Source organism: Lepidochelys kempii, chromosome 6 (genome assembly GCF_965140285.1).
Source record: "Lepidochelys kempii isolate rLepKem1 chromosome 6, rLepKem1.hap1, whole genome shotgun sequence".
In the NCBI taxonomy this organism is placed as follows: domain Eukaryota; kingdom Metazoa; phylum Chordata; order Testudines; family Cheloniidae; genus Lepidochelys; species Lepidochelys kempii.
In genome coordinates this window covers 40,818,775-40,832,201 of record NC_136385.1, presented here as the reverse complement: position 1 = coordinate 40,832,201, position 13,427 = coordinate 40,818,775, and positions in this window count along the sequence as shown.

Genomic DNA, 13,427 nt, shown 5'->3' with positions numbered 1-13,427 from the left:
TCTGAAAACAAAAAAACTTCAAATCCAGACTCCAGCGAGAAACTGCTGAATTGGAATTCATTTGCAAATTGGATACTATTAATTTAGGCTTAAATAGAGACTTGGAGTGGCTAAGTCATTATGCAAGGTAGCCTGTTTCCTCTTGTTTTTTCCTACCCCCCCCCCCCCAGATGTTCTGGTTTAACTTGGATTTTAACTTGAAGAGTGGTCAGTTTGGATGAGCTATTACCAGCAGGAGAGTGAGTTTGTGTGTGTATGGGGGTGGGGGGGATGTGAGAACCTGGATTTATGCAGGAAATAGCCCAGCTTGATTGTCATGCACATTGTGTAAAGAGTTGTCACTTTGGATGGGCTATCACCAGCAGGAGAGTGAATTTGTGTGGGGGGGTGGAGGGTGAGAAAACCTGGATTTGTGCTGGAAATCACTTTAGATAAGCTATTACCAGCAGGACAGTGGGGTGGGAATAGGTATTGTTTCATATTCTCTGTGTATATATAAAGCCTGCTGCAGTTTCCACGATATGCATCCGATGAAGTGAGCTGTAGCTCACGAAAGCTTATGCTCAAATAAATTGGTTAGTCTCTAAGGTGCCACAAGTCCTCCTTTTCTTTTTGCGAATACAGACTAACACGGCTGTTACTCTGAAACCTGAATGAAGAAGGGTTCCTGTGGAAAAAGTAGTATGTGAACATGTAATTAAAGAGCGTATCATACTACATACACAGAAGAGGGCTGAATTAAGGTTGTATCAGCATGTAGGGTTTTGTGTGTGTGTGAGTTCCTAGGTTTTTATAAAAGCAAAGTGAAAAGACAGAAATTCCTTCATCAGCAGGGTTGGAACCTTTAGTTCCACACTTGAGCTAATGGAGTAGCAGATAGGAAATGCCAGAATTAAGGTTGCTTATGCAATCTAACCTTTGAGTGCTTGACTTTGCTGCCTTAATAATGTTCTTTTTACGTAGTCTTTGGGGGTAATATAGACACATACAGATGCACACATGTCCACAGAGTATTTGTATATAAACAGAATGTAAACAATTATTTCCAGTCCTGTAAATATTTCCATCTGTTATCAGTGCTAATTTACTTAACGATTCTTTACAAAACTAATTGGCCCCTTTCCTTTTGGGGTTGATTCAGCCAAAAAAATACATCACAAAGCCATCAAAAGCAAATTTTTCAGGGCTTTGGCAGGCCTGTGAGGGCTTCTATGCAGCAGAATCCAGCAAGTTATGCCCTTAGTGGGTTTAGATTTTTTTTTAAATGAAAAATATAATTACATTAAAAATGATTATTACAGTGTGGAAAAACAAATAAAAACCAACCAACCACACACATCCACAACCCAGCAACCTAAGTCCTGGGTGAAAGGGACAGAAGTTTCATTTTCTTTGTGCTCTAATGACCTACCTCCATATGCACCCCTATTACATGCTGTCCTCGTCTTTTGCATTTATTTCTATGCTGAGATAATAGACTGCCGAGCTGTGTTACAGAACAGCACATGAAATCTATTCTGTAGGTAAACAATTACAAAAACCTCAAATGGTCCAGTCTTTTTTGTTGAAAAAGCTGTGGTTGTCTGTTAGAGGTTTTTCTATTTCAGATTTTTAGTCAATACAACACGAGATGCACAAATTGCTAGTCTGCTCAGCTCTGAACAATACAATAGAAGCTAAAACCTGTTTCACTTGGAAAAACTGTCTGTTCTTTGTATAATTTCAGTAATCTCTAATCCTCCATTATATGCATTCTTAAAAACAGTTTACACTCAAATAGATAATCAAATTGTTTATTCTCAAAAACCCAGTTCAGAATTTTGCTGTTTCTCATCCAGACACATTTGTCCCAACATGGATTTTCAATAATACAAGTCTTCTTGTAGAATTAGGGTTGTTTACAGAGAGTTTTCTCACTATATATTGGATGTGAAATGGATTTTGTGGGGAATTAACGTTTTACCCTCTTGTTTTTGAGACAATTTTGTTTCCTCTTTTGTTTCTAGTTATTTGGGTTTTCTGAGAACAAAGGATTTGATCCAAACCCCAGTGAAGTCAGTGAAAAGGATCCCATTGACTTCAGCTGGCTGTGGATCAGGCAGGCCCTAATACCTTAATTTAAGTGGAGGCAAAATCAGGCTGCAATTTGTTTTTTCTAATTGGATTATGAACTCTCCAAGGCATCAGCGCTCTCAACAAGGAAGGCAAAAAGCATTATATCATTCCCATCCTATTTTATAGATGGGGAATTGAGGTCCAGGAAAAGTGATCTCCAAGTGAGTCTGTGGCAGAGCGAGAAATTGAAGTCTGATCTCCTGAGTCCTAGCCAACTGCCCTGCTCACTGTGTTCAGTGGTTAAGTTTCTCTTCTGCCCTGCCAACATATTTTCTTCTGTATGTCTTGTTATTTTGTTCTCTGAGGTGGTAGACCATACATTGTAGTAGGTGTGCTGATGGGCACTCCACTGACTCCCAACAACACCTGCAAGATCAACAAGTGCCATGCATCTCTTATCCTGTGCAGGCCGAGCCAAATACCTCATTCTAAAAACATAAAAGTGAAGGAAACATCCAGTCCTTAGTGTTGCGCAGGGCCATCCTTACCCATACGTAAAGTACGCAGCTGCGTGCTGTACCAACCCCTGCTCCGCCTCTTCCCCCTGGCTCCTACCCCTGCTCCACCCCAGCCCCGCCTCTTCCTACCCCTCCTGTGCCCCACCCCCACCCCAACTCCATCCCTTCCCCATAGGACTGCAGCAGGGGTCACGCCTGCCATGCACTCACCCGGCGGCGGTAAGTGAAGCGACCCAGACCCAGCCCACTCCACCGGTGAGCGCTGGGGGGTCGTTCCCCCTGCCCACCAAGTCCCAAGGCTGGGAGCCAGGGGAGCAGAGTGGAGTGGGCTGGGGCTGGGTCGCTCCACTTCCCGCCGCCCATGAGTGCGGAGTCAGGCCTGCCCTGCACTCACTGGGCGGCAAGAAGTGGAGCGACCTGTCCCCAACCCGCTCCGCTGGCTTGTGCTGGGGGGTTGGCTTTCCCCCCTGCCCCGAAGCCTGCTCCTGCCCCCCTGCAGAGGCCTGGGGCGAGCTCCCCTGCCTTCCCCCACGCTGGGGGGCTGCATAGGGAACCAAAATGGCTAGAGATGGCCATGGTGTTGGGTGTTCCTAATTCACAGCATCACCCTGTCTTGTGGAACCAGGAATAGACAATGCACAAATTCACTGGGTATGTCTACACTGCAATCAGAGGTGCAATTGCAACACTTGTAGACAAACCCAACATAGCTTTGATCTAGCTAGCTCAAAAAACAATGGCAGTGAAGCTGCAGTGAGTAAATAACCGAGGGTCCTGATCAGGCTTGTTCAGCCACATTGAAGCCCTGCTGCCATGGTTTCCCTGCTCTTGGTACATGGTTTCACTCCTACTGGTCGGTACTCGCCTTAGCTAGAGTAAAGCTAGCTCAGGTATGTCTACACATGCTGCAATTGCAATGTAGACATAGCCATGGTCTCCCACTGAGAATGTACTCTTCTGCTTGTTCCTTTTCTGCAGACATGCTGTTAAATTTAACAGACCTCGTGGCCTATGGAAAGCAGGAATTATTAGTTTTCTCCTCATGCTTTTGTTCTCATCCCTTCGTTATCTTAAGCTGCTGCACAGGCTTTTGAGTTCTCCCCAAAACTATATTCCATCATCGTCTGATTCTTCTAACTGAAGCCTGGTTCTCCCAGTATAAGACAATCATTTAAAACAAATACTTAGAGCTAGTTCCGTTCTTCTCAGTGCGATTTAAATGCAACATGAAGCTGGCCAGCAAACTGGAGAGCAAACAGGAGTTTTGTGAGGGAGTTTTCCAGGTAAAGGAAGAGAGACTACATGACCTTTGGGATGGGTTTGTTGGTCTGTTATATATGCTTGCTTGCGTGCAGACTATAGCGTGTTCTGTTTTGAGGGCTGTGTGCTGAGCCAAACAGCTGGCTAGGCTGAGCGCTTACTAACCAGGCTCTAGCCTGTTATCCTTTGATCCCTAACCCCTTTAGGATCCATTGGCACAGGGGCAGGGCTAACTCAGGGAATGCATCCGATGAAGTGAGCTGTAGCTCACAAAAGCTTATGCTCAAATTTGTTAGTCTCTAAGGTGCCACAAGTCCTCCTTTTCTTTTTTCAGGGAGACTAAGGGTTTTAAAAAGCCAGCTCTTAAACAACCAGAAGAGCAGCAAATGGGAGTTTTACAAGTGAGTGTGAGAGACAGATACACCTAACAAAGATACTCTGAACTCCCCCCACCCTCTGCACAAATAAAAATAAAGGAGGCAGAAGTCTAGCAGCAGAGTGGGGGCTCTCCAGTTTATTGCACTGAAATGCAACATGTTTACCTGCCTTGTGAACAGGTTGTGTACGTGTGCATTTGGTGCAGGCAGCTCAGGCCCTCAGAGACCCAGTGCAGGTTCTTGAGGTCAGAGTGGCTGAACTGGAGGAGCTAAGGGAGATGGAAAGAGCGACATAGACGAGGCTTTCAGAGACACAATAGAGTGGTCCCACCTGCAGGCTGACAGCCTCAGTGCTGTTAAGGAGGACAAAAGTCTTAGGAAAGGAGAACATCAAGGTGGAGTGGAGAGAAATAATCCCATAGTTGGGATTTTCCTTTCAGCTGATGTCTTGGTATCCTCTTCTACCAAGGATACCCCTCCTGGGGAGGAAACCCCAGTTACTAAGGGCATGTCTACACTGGCAAAGTTACAGCGCTGGCAGTTACAGCGCCGCTCAGAGAGCGCTGAAGGGAAACGGCTGTTGTGTGTTCACACTGTCAGCTGCCTGTGCAATATCTTGTTTGCAATTGCAGCAGTATTCGGAGCAGTGCACTCTGGGCAGCTATCCCACAGAGCACCTCCTTCTCTTCTGCCGCCAAGACTTGTGGGAAGGTGGATGGGGTTGTGCGGCATCCTGGTCATGTCCGAATGCCCCATGATGCATTGCTTCACATCCCAGAAATCCCTGTGCTTCCGTCCGCATTTGGCACCATCTTTCAACGGTTTGTGTACTGCGCACCCTACCTCTTTGGGCTGCAGGAATGGATCCCGAACTGCTGACTAGTATGCTACTCGCTCTGACCAACACATCATGAGTGGCAGTGGAGTTATTCCTTAAACTACGAAGGCAAGAGGAGTGCAACGTTGATTTTGCCATACGTACTAGCTACAACATGAGATTGCTTGTGGCATTCATGGAGGTGCTGACCACAGTGTAATGCAACTTTTGAGCTTGGGAAACAAGCACTGAGTGGTGGGATCACATCGTGATGCATGTCTGGGATGACGAGCAGTGGCTGCAGAACTTTTGGATGAGGAAAGCCACAATCATGGGATTGTGTGATGAGCTTACCCCAGCCTTGTGGCACAAGGACACAAGAATGAGAGCTGCCCTGTCGTTGGAGAAGCATGTGGCGATTGCACTGTGGAACCTGGCTACTCCAGACTGCTACCTATTGGTCACTAACCAGTTCGGAGTGGGAAAGTCGACTGTTGGACTCCTGTTGATGGAAGTGTGCAGGGCCATTAATCACATTCTGCTCTGAAAGACCGTGACTCTGGGCAACGTGCGTGACATTGTAGATGGCTTTGCACAAATGGGCTTCCCTATCTGCGGAGGGGCAATAGATGGCACGCACATTCCAATTCTGGCACCAGACCACCTAGCCTCCGAGTACATTAATTGCAAGGGGTATTTCTCAATGGTTCTCCAGGTGCTTGTGGATCACCATGGACGTTTCACAGACATTAACGCAGGCTGGTCCGGAAAGATGCATGATGCATGCATCTTTCGGAACACTGGCCTGTTCAAGAAGCTGCAAGCAGGGACTTCTTTCCTGGACCAGATCACTGTAGGGGAAGTCGAAATGCTCATTGTGATGCTGGGAAACCCCTTAATGCCATACCTTATGAAGCCATACACAGGGCAACTTGACAGCAGCAAGAAGCGGTTCAACAACAGGCTGAACAAGTGTAGAATGACTGAGTGTGCATTTGGCAGTTTAAAAGGCTGCTGGTGATGCCTGTATGGGAAGCTGGACCAGGCCGATGACAATATTCCTATGCTTATAGCTACATGCTATACACGCCATAATATTTGTGAAGGGAAGGGTGAAAGCTTCACTCAGGGCTAGACCGCCGAGGCTCAGTGCCACTCAACTCAGTGTTGAGTTTAAACAGCCAGAGATCTGGGCTATTAGAGAGGCATAGCTCAGGGCCATAAGAATCAGGAATGCCTTGAGGCAGCAATGTGAAGCTGAAATCCACTAATATTTGTTGCTGTGCTCAGGATTGCAGTGCTTGTAATGCTAGGAGGTGATTGGTGCACATGATGCAATAAGGGGGTTTAACATAATTGCATGTTGCTTTGCAGTGCTCTTTTTGCTTTCACTTAATAGAATAAAGATTGCTTTCAAACCAATACAATTATTTTAATAAAAGACAACAACCGAAGGAGAGAGACAAATGAAAAAATACATGAGCAGGAAATGGGCTGGGGAAGGGAAGGTCCCAGGAGGAGGAGGGGATCCCGGGACAGCTAAAGATTTGTGTATGTCCAGGGATCATATCCAACCTTCTCCTTTGTGCAGCAGGTTCTGTACTTCAGCAGGACTAAACTGCAGAGGGATGGGTGTTGAGTGCAGTGGGTAGTGGGAGTCCACAGTGCTGGACTGTGAGCGGGGAGGAGTGGAATGCTGTGGGTATGGACTGGAACCAGGAGGTTAATAAGTGTGTTGGCAGTGTCTGTGGGGCACGTGGGAAAGAGTTTTGCAACTGTGGCTGCAGGGGAGGGTGGGCGCGGAGCTGCTCGGTCTGAAGAGCTAGCATTGCCTGGAGCGTGTCCACTTGGTGCTCCGTAACGTTTAAGAGCTGCTCCATGGCTTCTTTCTGGTGTGCTGCGTTCTCCTTCCTGTCCCTCTTCTCGCTGTCCCGCCACTCCTTCAATTCCTGTTTCTCGGCAGCAGAGTGCATCATAACCTTACGCAGAAAGTCCTTCTTAGTTCTTCTTGGCCGCTTTCTAATTCTGTGCAGCCATTCTGCTGCCGATAACAAAGAGGGAGGCTGGGCTCCCAAGGTCATCTCTGTGAAGTTTAAATGCAACGTTTTACAGAAGCAGTATTGTTTGCAACACAGACAACACTGATTGATTCAATGCTTTAAAACACAGCCAGTACTCACACATCTGTCGCTAACTGGCTGACCCCAGGCAAGCACACATGAGCCACAAGACCCCCAAAATGGTGAGTAGCCATGAGTGAATCACTCTTCCTGGATCCTGCTGTACGCTCAGCACGTGGCTCTTGGAAAGAGCCAGCACTGTAGGGAGGGGGGCTGATAATCATTCCTGTCCCTACACTTGCCACAGGATGTGATCATTATGGAAGCTATCTCGCTGCTGAGGGAATCAAGGGAGGGTCTTTTCCAAGCCTGCAGCTTCTGCCCTGGCCCCTATGTGGCTCACCTGTGTGCAGCAATAGTCCCCCTTTCCCGCCCTCCCTTGTGTCAGCACAGTGGCGTGGGAAAGTTGCCATTAATGAGGCAAGAAACAAAGCAGCTCTGCCAAAGAACCTGCGGCAGCGGATTGCCCAGTATCTCCAGGGAGTTTCCTGGAGTTCTCTGAGGGAGATTCAGAGGAAGTGAGGGAGTCAATCAACAGCCTGTTCTGCTGCTCAGACTAGGCATGCGGTGGGAGACAAGCCTGCTTTCCGCAACCTTCCTGCCCCCAACAACTCGCTTCAGCAATTCCCCAAATCAGATCCACTTACCGGGGCCTCCTCTCCTGTCTGTGCTTTGCCAAGATCTGACAGCTGTGACTGGCTATGGGGTAGAAAAGAGCTCCTGGCTGCATGCATCTCTGGCCTCTGAGTCGTCCTCTGCCTCTGGGTCCCACTTCTCTTTGTCCAAGATTTCCTTCTCCTGGCTCGGTCCACTCTTGACTGGCACGTGAGCTAACGAAGTATCCACAGGGGCCTTCACAGTGGAGGTGGGATTGCCACCGAGTATTGCGTCCAGCTCTTTGTAGGAACCAGCAGTTCATGGGCACAGCACCGGAACAGTGGTTTGCCTCCCGTGCCTTGCGGTAGGTATTCCACAGCTCCTTCAATTTTACCCTACATTGCAATCTGTCCTGGTCATGGACCCTTTCTATCCTGCATTGTGAAATCTGTCCATAGGTATCATAATTCCTAGGGCTGGAGCGCAGCTGGGCCTGGACAGCCTCCTCTCCCCAGATGCTGATGCAGTCCAGCAGCTCGGCATTGCTCCAAGCGGGGGATCACCTGGTGCATGGAGCAGGCATGGCCACCTGGAAAGATGCGCTGAGACCACTGTACGCATCACTGAGGAAACAGGAAGGGGACTTTCAAATTTGCAAAGGAATGTACGGGTTGGGGATGACAGTTGGTCACCTGAGGGCAGGGAAGTAGAGTTCAAATCGATGACCAGAGAGGTGAGAAGAGAAGACGCTTCCCAGACAATGTTTCCTCTCATTTTTGAGAGGCCGTGTGTGCAAAAAATTTATTCTGTGCAAATTTTTGTGCGCGTGGTGTTTTGCTGTGTGCGCGGGGTTTAGGATCTGTGTGCGCGCACAGCTTAGAGGGAACAGTGCTCCCGGAGGCCAGCTGCAGCGCTGTAATTGCCACGGTGTCTACACTGCCACCGCAGCGCTGTAGCCCCGGCGCAGAAAGCTCTACGCCTCTCTTCGGGGCGGTTTTTTGTAAACCACTGCAACTGAGCAGTTTCTGCGCACTAAGTGGCTTGGCAGCGTGTACACCTCAGGAGTTACCGCTGCAGAAAGCTGCTTTACTGCGCAGAAACTTGCCAGTGTAGACAGGGCCTAAGAAGAGATGGGTAATAGTAAAGGGGGATTTGATGTTAGAAGTATAGTTGGGTTTGTGGCGACAGAGAGAATCACTTGGTAAATTGCTTGCTGGTGCATAGGTGCAACTCTGTGGGTGCTCCGGGGCTCAAGCACCCAGGGGGGGAAACAGTAGGTGCTCAACACCGAGGCGCTTGAGTGTGGAATGGGCTGAGTTCTGTGCTGCTAAGCACTTCTGCCCTTGGGGCAGGGGGTTTGTTTATAGAGGCAGGGTGATTAAGGCTTGTCATTAAAGTAAATTAAGGATCTGTTGTTGGGAGTGGACTACATGCACCCTGATCGAATTGGCCCTGCCAACACTGGTTCTCCACTTGTGAGGTAACTCCCTTCTCTTCATGTGTCAGTATATTTATGTCTGCACCTGTAACTTTCACACCATGCATCTGAAGAAGTGGGGTTTTTACCCACGAAAGTTTATGCTCAAATAAATCTGTTAGTCTTTAAGATGCCACCGGACTCCTTGTTGTTTAGATGATCCTGAAAGCATTAGCAGCACTCCAGTAAAAATATAGGAAACAAAGGGTAGGAATAAATGGTCCATTTTCAGAATGGAGAGAAGTAAATAGTGGTGTCCCCTGAGGGGATCAGTGCTGTTCAGTCTATTCATAAATGATCACAAAAAGGGGTAAACAGTGAGGTGGCAACATTTGCAGATGATACAGAATTACTCAAGATTGTTAAATCCAAAGCTGACTGCAGATTGTTACAAAGGGATTTCACAAAACTGGGTGACATGGCAACAGAATGGTAGATGAAATTCAATGTTAAATGCAAAGTAATACACATGGCAAAATATAATCCCAACTATACATATAAAATGATAAATTAACTGTTACCCATCAAGAAAGAGATCTTGGAGTCATTTGCAGTACTCTGGAAGCACTATGTTTCCAGAATAGGGCAAATTTGTAAGTCCTTCTCACTGTGCCTGTATCATCCTGAACTCGTTCTCCAGTTTCAGAAGACTTAAAAATTATTTCCAGTCATCCATGGGACAGACACAACTGAATAATGTAGCTGTCCTTAACAAGCATCAAGACAATACCAGGGAACTAGATGTAAATAAGATTGCTGACAGTTTCATCCAGAAAGCTACAGAGAGACGTAATGTCTTTAAACTGGGACATTAGTGAAGACAGCTTGTAAGTGACTGTAATGATTTTAATAAACTGTAATTCATGATAATTAGGGCTGTCAATTAATTGCAGTTAAAAAATTAATTGTAAGTTACAAAAATTAATCACAGTTAAAAAATTAATCACAATTAATCGCACTGTTAAACACTAGAATACCAATTGAAATGTATTAAATATTTTTGATGCTTGTCTACATTTTCAAATATATTGATTTCTATTGCAACACAATACAAATACAAAGTGTATAGTGCTCACTTTATATTTTTATTACAAATATTTTCATTGTAAAAATGATAAGTTTTTTTTTCAATTCACCTCATACAAGTACTGTAATGCAATCTCTTTATTGTGAAAGTGTAACTTACAAATGTAAATTTTTTTGTGTTCTAACTGTATTAAAAAACAAAACAATGTAAAATTTTTGAGCCTACGAGACCACTCAGTCCTACTTCTTGTTCAGCCATTCGCTAAGACAAACATGTCTGTTTACATTTACGGGAGATATTGCTGCCCGCTTCTTAATTACAATGTCACCTGAAAGTTAGAACAGGCGTTCGCCTGGCACTTTTGTAGCCGGCATTGCAAGGTATTTATGTGCCAGATATGCTAAACATTAGTATGTCCCTTCATGGTTCGGCCACCATTCCAGAGGACATGCTTCCGTGCTGATGATGCTCATTGAAGAAAATGCTTTAAATTTAAAATAATTAAATTTGTGACAGAACTCCTTAGGGTAGAATCGTATGTCTCCTGTTCTGTTTTACCTGCATTCTGCCATATATGTCATGTTATAGTAGTCTCAGATGATGACCCAGTGCATGTTCGTTTTAAGAATACTTTCAGAGCAGATTTGACAAAACACAAAGAGGCACCAATGTGAGATTCCTAAAGATAGCTACAGCACTGGACCCAAGTTTAAGAATCTGAAGTGCTGCCCAGAATCTGAGAGGGACGAGGTGTGGAGCATGCTTTCAAAAGTCTTAAAAGAGCAACACTCTAGTGCTGAAACTACAGAACCCAAACCTCCAAAAAACAAAAAAGAACTTTCTGCTGGTGGCATCTGACTCAGATGATGAAAATGAACATGCGTCAGTCCACTCTGCTTTGGATCGTTATCGAGCAGAACCCATCATCAGCATGGATGTACGTCCTCTGGATTGGTGGTTGAAGCATGAAGGGACATATGAATCTTGAAAGCATCTGGCATGTAAATATCTTGCGATGCCGACTACAACAGTGCCATGTGAACGCCTGTTCTCACTTTCAGGTGACATTGTAAACAAGAAGCGGCAGCATTATCTCCTGCAAATTGTAACCAGACTTGTTTGTCTGAGCGATTGACTGAACAAGAAATAGGACGGAGTGGACTTGTAGGGTCTAAAGTTTTACATTTTATTTTTGAATGCTGTTATTTTTTGTACATAATTCTAGATTTTTAAGTTCAACTTTCATGATAAAAAGATTCACTTAATACAAGTATTGTGGTGCAATTGAAAGACTATTTCCTTGTCTGTTTGTTTTTTACAGTGCAAATACTTGCAATCAAAAATAAATAGAAAGTGAGCACTGTAACATTTTGTATTCTGTGTTGTAATTGAAATCAATATATTTGAAAATGTAGAAAGCATCCAAAATATTTTAATAAATGGTATTCTGTTATTGTTTAACAGTACAATTAATCGTGCAATTAAATTTTTTTAGTTGCCAATTAAATTTTTTAGTCACTTGACAGCCCTAATTATGATGTAATGTAGTTCATAACAATTTAATCATTATTAAAATAGTAAAGATTCCAACGATAGACACATTCAATAACTAGAATATGAAAGAAGTGTATAAATATGATGAAAATAGCCTCCCGCCAAAACTGGCAGAGGCACTTCCCCTAAACACTCACCTCTTCAAAAGCACTCACCGGCAAAAACAAAAGTCAGTGCCTATGTCTGGGTGCAAACATTGTGGATCTCCCATGACATCTAGACAGATTTATTTGCAGTGCTGGGGAGAAACCAGTGTTCATGGCACATATAAGTTCCAGTGACAGAGGGAAAGGTAGGAGAGAGGTGCTGGAGGCCAAATTTAGGCCGCTATATAAGAGATTAAAATCCAGGCCCTCCATGGTAGCATTCTCTGAAATGCTTCTAGTTCTACGTGCAGGGCCAGTTAGACAGGCAGAGCTATATGGTCTCAATGCGTGGATGGTGTGTAGAGAGGAGGGTTTTAGATTTGTTAGGAACTAGGGAACATTTGGGAAAGGAGGAGCATATGAAGGATGGGCTCCACCAAAACCAAAATGGAATCAGACTACTGGCATATAAAATTAAAAATGTTGTAGAAGATTTTTTTTAAAGTAAGGGCTGCAGGAAAGCTGACAGAGGAGCACATGGTTTGGGTGGAGACATCCCTTAGGCATGAATCTAGTAAAGGGGGAATTCCATAAATGACTACTTCTTGGAGCAGCTTGTCCTAGAACGCACAAGGGGAGAGGCAATTCTTGGTTTAGCTGTAAGTAGAGCTCAGGATTTATCCAAGAGATGCATTTAGCTGAACTGCTTGGTAAAAGTGACCATAATGTAATTAAATTTAAATCTTTGCAGGGAAAAAACACCAAAGAAACTCAGCACTTTACCATTTAACTTCCAAAGGAGAACTACACAAAAATGAGGAAGCTACTTAAATGGAAATGAAAAGAAACAGTCACAAGACTGGAATGCCTGCAAACTGCATGGAGACTTTTTAAAGACACCATAATAGAGGCTCAAACTAAATGTATATCCCAAATAATAATAATTTTTAAAAAAGCAAGTGGACCCCCCCAAATAATGCCACCCTGGTTAAACAGCAGAGTAGAAGAAGCAGTTACGGGCAAAAAGGCATCCTTTAAGAACTGGAACTCAAATCCTAGTGAGGAAAATAGAAAGGAGCATAAACATTAAAAAGTCAAGTGTAAAAGTATAAGAAGACAGCTAGTTGCTTTTCAGATTCTTTCTTGGTCCAGTCCACAAACTAGTAGCACCATTATTTTAAAGTACATCAGAAGCAGAAAGCTTGCCACAGTCAGTGGGGCCACTAGACAATCGAAGTGCTAAGGAGCATTCAAGGAAGACAAAACCACTGGGGAGAAGCTAAATGGATTCTTTACATTGATCTTCACTGCAGAGGTTAAGGTGGAAATCTCCATGCTTGAGTCATTCTTTTTAGGTGACAAATCTGAAGAGTTGTCCCAGACTGAGATTAGGGGAAATTTTAGAACAAATTCATAAATTAAACAGTAATGAGTTACTAGAACCTAAGAGTTCTGAAGGAACTCAAATATGATATTGCAGAACTTCTAATTGTGATGTGTAACTAGTCACTTAAATCAGCCTCTGTACCAGATGACTGG